This window comes from Phoca vitulina, unplaced genomic scaffold (genome assembly GCF_004348235.1).
Source record: "Phoca vitulina isolate PV1807 unplaced genomic scaffold, GSC_HSeal_1.0 scaffold11, whole genome shotgun sequence".
In the NCBI taxonomy this organism is placed as follows: Eukaryota; Metazoa; Chordata; class Mammalia; order Carnivora; family Phocidae; genus Phoca; species Phoca vitulina.
In genome coordinates, this window is record NW_022589714.1 from 7,268,396 (window position 1) to 7,276,228 (window position 7,833).

Genomic DNA, 7,833 nt, shown 5'->3' on the forward strand with positions numbered 1-7,833 from the left:
TATTTTAAGCAGGAGAATGGAATGGTCAAAGTTTACACTGTTTTAAAAAGATTTTATTTATTTGACAAAGAGAGAGAGCACAAGCGGGGGGGGAGTAGCAGGTAGAGAGAGAGGGAGAAGCAGGCTGCCCATTTAACAAGGAGCCTGATGTGGGGGTCGATCCTAGGACTCTGGGATCATGACCTGAGCTGAAGGCAGATACTTAACTGACTGAGATACCCAGGCACCACTAAAGTTTACATTTTATAAAAGTCTCTCTGGCAGCCATATGGAAGACAGATTTAGGGAAGGCTGATACTGGAAGCAGGGAAATCATTTACAAAATCATTGTCATAGTTCAGGCAAAAGGTGATGAGAAGATGTATAGTAAGGATGGAAATGAAAGAACATATTTGAGGGATACTTAGGAAATAGAATCTATACTACTACCTGAATCATAAAATGTGGGGAGACATGAAAGTGGAGTCTATATATGCTCCCAGGTTTCTAACCTGGTTAACTAGGTAAATGGTGATGGCTCAAACAAAAACAGAGAAAACAGGGAATATAGGAGGAAGAGCAGGTGAGATGCTTTTAGGTTATTTTATTCAGGGAAAAAATAATGAATTTGGTTTTGGATCTTGAATCAGTCAGGTCAGGCTGGGCTATGCGGCAATAAAAAAGAACTCCAAACTCTCATTGCCTTAGAATATAGAGGTTTATTTCTGACTCATGCTGTATTCCATTTTTGGTGGGTAGGATTTACTCCAGGTCATCTCCACGTAAGGATACTAACTAATGGAACCTCTTTCCACTGAAACCATGCCATTTGTCATAACAGGGGGAAGGGAATAAAATTAACAGATTTTTAAAGACTTAGTAACAGGTAGGTGGGGAAGCTATCAAAAGGACAATCAGAGATATGAAGTTCAGAGTTCAGTAGAGAGTTTAGGACTAAATATTTAAATGTGGGAATCATAAGAAAAGAAGTAGTAATTTAAAATTGTAGGGACTGATTCATTTTCCCAGGAAATTTTGTAGCGTGAGAACAGGACCAAGGACAGAGCTCTGGAGAGCAACATTTGCTTGTGAAGTGAGAAGAGATGCAAAACAAAACCTCCCCGAAAAGGAATGATGAAGGTAGTACAAGGTGCATTTGTAGAGCAGGTGTTGTGGGACCATGGAATGAAAGAGTTCCAACAAGAAAGGAAAGGCCTAGGGCATTAAGTGCCACCACTGGGTCAAACAAAATAAGGATGCATGTTCATTGAATTTGGCAAGCAGGGGTCATAAGTGACTTTAACAACATCTCAAGTATATGGAGAGAGAAGCTTTTTTTTTTTTTTTTTTTTTTACAGTAAATTGAGCTGTAGAGGTGAAAAATAAAATGGTAAGTTGAGACTACCTTTTTGAGAGGAAAAAAGAGAGAAAAGGAATGTTGGGTCAGTAGAGGGGTTTTGTTTTTAGGGTGCAAGGGGCAAAAGAATGTTTATAAGATGAAGAGATGAGGCAGGAGTGGAGAGATCTCTAGAGAAAGGGGACTGGACAATGCTCCAGGTCCCCTAGGAGGAAAGAAGAAATGAGATCAGGAGCTGTGGGGAGGAGTCTCATGCAGTTGGAGGGTATGCATCAGTGATTCCTCAAGAAGCAAGTTTAATCAAGGTGACTAGATCTGGCATGAAGAAGGAGGGGGTAATGGGATGATGAGACATGAATCGGAGAGAACATCAATTGTCTTAAAATTGTGAAAAAAAACTTGTAATTTTCCTACAAGTTACTGTGTAGGAAAATAATCTAATTAATACTTAAGGATCTATAATGATCTACCCATCAGGAAAGTGAGATATGGTTTGTTTCAGATAACGAAATCAGTATGGATATGTACATAATGCATGTCTCAATGCCCTAGAATTATTGTTGGCTAAATAAAATAAAACTTATAGAATGCTTGCTACAAAGCCTCACACATACGAAGCTCTCAACAAATTTTAAGCTATGTTTAAAAAATGTAAGGGAGAGCCAATTAACAAAAATATGGTAAAATGTATATTTGATCAAATTCAAGTAAACTGAGAAGTAGAAATATATATTGCTGGAACTAGACCATTTATACATTTATCCATTTGTTCCATCTATTTATACAGATGCTGAAGCTCATTGCCAGTGTGGCCAAGATCAAATAACTTATTCATGTTACATTTATATTTAGAAATCTATATGAGTCCCACTAGTGCATTTAAAACATGTGCTTTTTTATTAAGATATAATTTACATTTAACATTATATTAGTTTCAGGTGTACAACACGATGATTCAATATGTGTATATATTATGAAATAATGATCACAGTAAGTCTAGTTTAACGTCTATCACCACACATAGTTACAATTGTTTTTCTTGTGATGGGGATTTTAAGATCTACCCTATTAGCAACTTTCAATATTCAAAAGATTATTATTTTTTTAAAGGTTTTATTTATTTGACAGAGAGAGCACAAGCAGAGGGAGAGAGAGGGAGAAGCAGGTTCCCTGCTGAGCAAGGAGCCTGATGTGGGACTCGATCCCAGGACCCTGGGATCATGACCTGGGCCGAAGGCAGCCGCTTAACCGACTGAGCCACCCAGGCGTCCCTATACAAAAGATTATTAATAACTATAGTCACCAGGCTGTAGATTACATCCCCAGGACTTGTTTATTTTATAACTGGAAGTTTGTACCATTTGACAACCTTCATTCATTTCATGAACACCCATCCCCCACCTCTGGCAACCACCCATCTCTTCTCTGTATCTATGAGTTTGGGCTTGTTTGTTTGTTTAAAGATTCCTCATATAAGTGAGATCAAATGTTATTTGTCTTTCTCGGACCTATTTTATTTAGCACAATGCCCTCAAGTGCCATCCACGTTGTCCCAAATGTCAGAATTTTCTCCTTTTTCATGATATATATATATATATATATATATATACATACATATATATTACATTTTCTTTATCCATTCATCTATTTGTAGATAATTAGATTGTTTCCATGTCTTAGCTTTTATAAATAATGCTGCAGTGGGGGTAACAGATACCTTTTCAAGTCAGTGTTTTTGTTTCCTTTGGACAAATACCTAGATATGCAATTGCTGGGTCATACGGTAGTTCTATTTTTTATTTCTTGAGGAACTTCTATATTGTTTTTCATAGTGTCTGCACCAATTTGCATTCCCACCAACAGTGTACAAGTGTATCCTTTTCTCCACATCCTCAGTGATATTTGCTATGTCTTGTGTTTTTGATAATAGCCATTCTAGCAGGTGTGAGGTGATATCTCATTGTGGTTTTGTTTTTCATTTCCCTGATGATGAGTGATGTTGAGCACCTTTTCATTTACCTACTGGCCATTGATACATCTTCTTTGGAAAAATGTCTATTCAGATCTTCTGCTCATTTCTTAAATGGCTTGTTTGCTTTTTTGCTATTGAGTTGTAAGAGTCCTTTATATATTTTGGATATTAGCACCTTATCAGATGTATTATGCAAATATTTTCTCTCATTCAGTAGGTTGCCTTTTCATTTTTTTTTTTTTTAAGATTTTATTTATTTGCGAGAGACAGAATGAGAGACAGAGAGCATGAGAGGGAGGAGGGTCAGAGGGAGAAGCAGACTCCCCGCTGAGCAGGGAGCCCAATGTGGGACTCGATCCCGGGACTCCAGGATCATGACCTGAGCCGAAGACAGTCACTTAACCAACTGAGCCACCCAGGCGCCCCTGCCTTTTCATTTTGTTGATGGTTTCCTCCTCTCTAGTTTGATGTAGTCCCACTTGTTTATTTTTGCTTTTGTTGTCTTTGATTTTAGAGTCTGATCCAAAAAACTCATTGTGAAGACTGATGTCAAGGATCTTATAGCCTAAGGGGTTTTTTCTAAGAGTTTTATGTTTTCGGATCTTATGCTCAAGTCTTTAATCCATTTTGAGTTGATTTTTTTGTATGGTGCGAGATATTGATCCAGTTTGCATGTGTGTGTCCAGTTTTCCCAACATCATTTATTAAAGAGACTGTTCTTTTCCCATTGCATATTCTTGCCTCTTTGTCATACATTAATTGACCATATATGCATGGGTTTATTTCTGGGCTCTCTATTCTCTTCTATTGATCTATGTGCATATGTTTATGCCAATATTGTATTGATGAGTAACGCTTTGTAATATGGTTTAAAATCAAGAAGCATGACGCCTCCAACTTTGTTCTTCTTTCTCAGGCTTACTTTGGCTATTCAGGGTCTTTTGTGGTTCCATACAACTTTTAGGGTTGTTTGTTTGATTTCTGTGAAAAATGCCATTGGAATTTTGAATTCTGAATTCTGTAGATTGCTTTGAGTATTATAAGCATTTTAACAATATTAATTCTTTTAATCCATGAACACGGAATCTTCTCATTTATTTGTGTCTTTTTCAATTTCTTTCATCAGTATCTTAAAGTTTGCAGAGTATAAATCTTTCACCTCCTTCGTTAAATTTATTCCTAAGAATGTAATCTTTTTAATACATTTGTAAGTGGGAATGTTTTCTTAATTTCTCTTTCTGATAATTTGTTATTAGTGTATAGAAACCCAATTGATTTTTATGTATTAATTTTGTATCCTGCTACTTTACTGAATTCATTTATTAGCTAACATTTTTTGGCAAAGTCTTTAGGGTTTTCTATATATCATGGCATCCTCAAATGGAGAAGTTTTTATTTTTTCCTTTGCATTTTGGTTATCTTTTATTTCTTCTTCTTGCCTAATTACTGTGGTTAAGACTTCTAATTCTGTGTTGAATAAAAGCAGCAAGGGTGGTTATCCTTGTCTTATTCCTGATCTTAGAGGAAAAGCTTTCAGCTTTACACCATTGAATGTGATGTTAGATATGGGCTTGTCATATATGGCCTTTATTATGTTGAGGTATGTTCCCTCTATAACCACTTTGTTGAGAGTTTTTATCATAAATGGATGTTGAATTTTGTCAAATACTTTTCCTGAATCTGTTGAGATGATACAACTTTTATCCTTCATTTTGTTAATGTTATATATCATGTTGATTGACTTATAGATGTTGAGCCATCCTTGCATCCCTGGAATAAATCCCACTTGGTTATGGTGTATGATCCTTATAATGTATGCTTGAATTCTGTTTTTTAATATCCTGTTGAGGATTGTTGCCTCTATGTCTATCAGGAACACTGGTATGTAATTTTCTCTTCTTATATGATCCTTGTCTGATTTTGGTATCAGGGTAATGCTGGCCTCATAAAATGAAGTTGGAAGTGTTCCTTCCTCTTCTATTTTCTGAGAGTTTGAGAAAGATTGGTATTAATTCTTCTTTGAATGTTTGGTAGAATTCACCAGTAAAGCCATCTGCTCCTGGACCTTTATTTGTTGGGAGGTTTTTGATTACTGATTGAATTTCCTTACTAGTAATTGTCCTGTTCAGATTTTTGATTTCTTCATGTTTCAGTCTTGGTAGATGTACATTTCTAGGAATTTATCCATTTCTAAAATATGTACTTTATGTAACATATTAATATGTTCTTCATAACATACCAATGAGGCAGACAGATATACATAATCTTTTAGGATTAAAAACATAAAAATCTTCATTCATTCAACTAAAAAGAAAGTATTATAAACTCACCTTACACATGGTAAACATGTGTACCTAACATGTTTGTTTTTTTTAATTTTGGGATTTTTATATGACTATAAGATGAGAGAAGAGAAACATACCCTGGAGAAAGGATGCTAGGCAATGGTCCTTGAGAGGATGGATGGAAAAAATCAAAAGCACATAAAAACAATGAGTACGTGCTTCTCTATTATCCAGAAAATAATATTAAATGAAAAGATAAATTAGAGCTTGAACTAGGTTCCCATTTTGAATGTGACCTGATGTTGCCCCACCCTTTTCAATGGACAGGATGACCTCAACTAAGGTATGACTTAGTCTCCACTTAGAGACTAAGGTGAGAAACAGAAGTGTGAAGGAATCAGGGGAATATAATGACTCACATATGCTATTGCCACCATGTGCCTCCTTTATAATGTCAGTTTTGCTTATATGAAAGCAGGGCCAGTCTCAGTTTATGCACATCCTTTTTTATCCATGATTTTATGAATATTATTTAAGGAAAATTATAACATATGCCTTATAAGCTAGACTCCTTTTTAAAAGACTCTACTTATAAAGTGTGCTCCTTTCTAACATAATTATTCATTTGTGTCTGAATGCCAACAGAGTCAAATTTATTAACTTACTTATTTGGGGTATTTTATTTTAGTTATGTAATTATGCTTTCATGCAAAAAGATGGTGAAAAATCCAATACAAAACTCTACACACGATATGTATGAGGATCTTTTTGGAGTGACAGAAATGTTCTAAAATTGGATCACAGTGATAGTTGCACAACTCTGTAATTTACTAAATGTCATTAACTTGTTCAGTAAAAATGGGTGAATTTTATGGTGTGCAAAATATAGCTCAATATGAAAACTTTAAATATGACATTAAAGTATTGATTCCTAACCATTCTCAGTCTAGGCTTGAGAAACTAAACACTGCAGTCAGAATCAAGCCTATTGGAGGTGTTTCTGATTTGGGGTTTTTAAAAAAATGCATCTTGAATAGAAAAAGTGGTTGTTACAATGTCTGTTATAACTTTGGAATTTGCTTTAAAGCATATGCTATATTTACACTGGCCTCTGGACAGTTCTAGGTAGTTTTATTGCAGTGCAGTCTCTGCAAGGCTCCACATCGATGCTTTGATTCATGGTGATCAGAATAAGATCTTTAGAAAAGATTGTACTGGGTCTACAATAAGGACTTAAGGCTTCCAAACTATTGAGTGCAGTGACAAACTATCTGTCAGGTCTCTGTCCATAAAGTCTCCACTATTGCTGATTTGTTAGGAGCCAGACCCTTATACTGAGGCCATTATAAAAGAAACGTTTGCATCACTTCAATTTGAGATCGAACTAAAGAGCAAGCAAATGTTTTCAAGTAACTAGGATTTTTATTGTGCATTATCAGAAAGTTAAACACATGAAGGGCTTCTAAACTTATTAGTAAGCTAAAATACTCTTTTTCCCCCTTACAATTGGATTGAAACTTCTATGGTCAACCCTTTATGCCAATAAAATCTTACTTGAGATAATTGATTTCATAGAGGTTGAACTGAAACTTTTTTCAGTTTGAAGATTAGATTCTTCGTGAAAGGTGGCATTTTCAAGCTTCAGGCATTTGAGGATCTTCCCAGGTTTAAGATAAAGATAACAGTTGTGGTAAAACTGACTTAGAACTGAGCAGAGCTAGCGTGTGTTGTTTTAAACCAAGAAGGTGCTCACAGATGGCTCAGAGAGAGATTTAGCAAGTCTGTGCTAATCACACTCATACATGGGAATATCTCCATTGAAAACAGCCAGATTTCATTGTGCTCCTTAAGTAACTTTATTACTTGGTTAACAATAACAGTAAAGTAAATATGTAATGGCCAAAAACAATATGCTTTATATTATAGTTGGATGTATATTATTAAAACCACAGTGAGAGTTTATGAAAGGTGGTTCCAATTCAAAGTATACTGAAGATACAAAGTATTTGCAGAAGTTTAGCTTTGGACAGGTAAACTATTCAGAGTTCTTGATGGCTTTGCTTCTAGACATTTCTAAACTTCTATGCAAGCCCCAAATAGGTTAATTTCTCCTACCTAATAAATTATATAAAATAAAAATACAGTATGTAAAAGATGTATTCACTTGACTAAAGGAGATTGATCTTCTCATTACAAACTGTATTTTACCATGTTTTGTCACATCTGACACTTTATGTTAA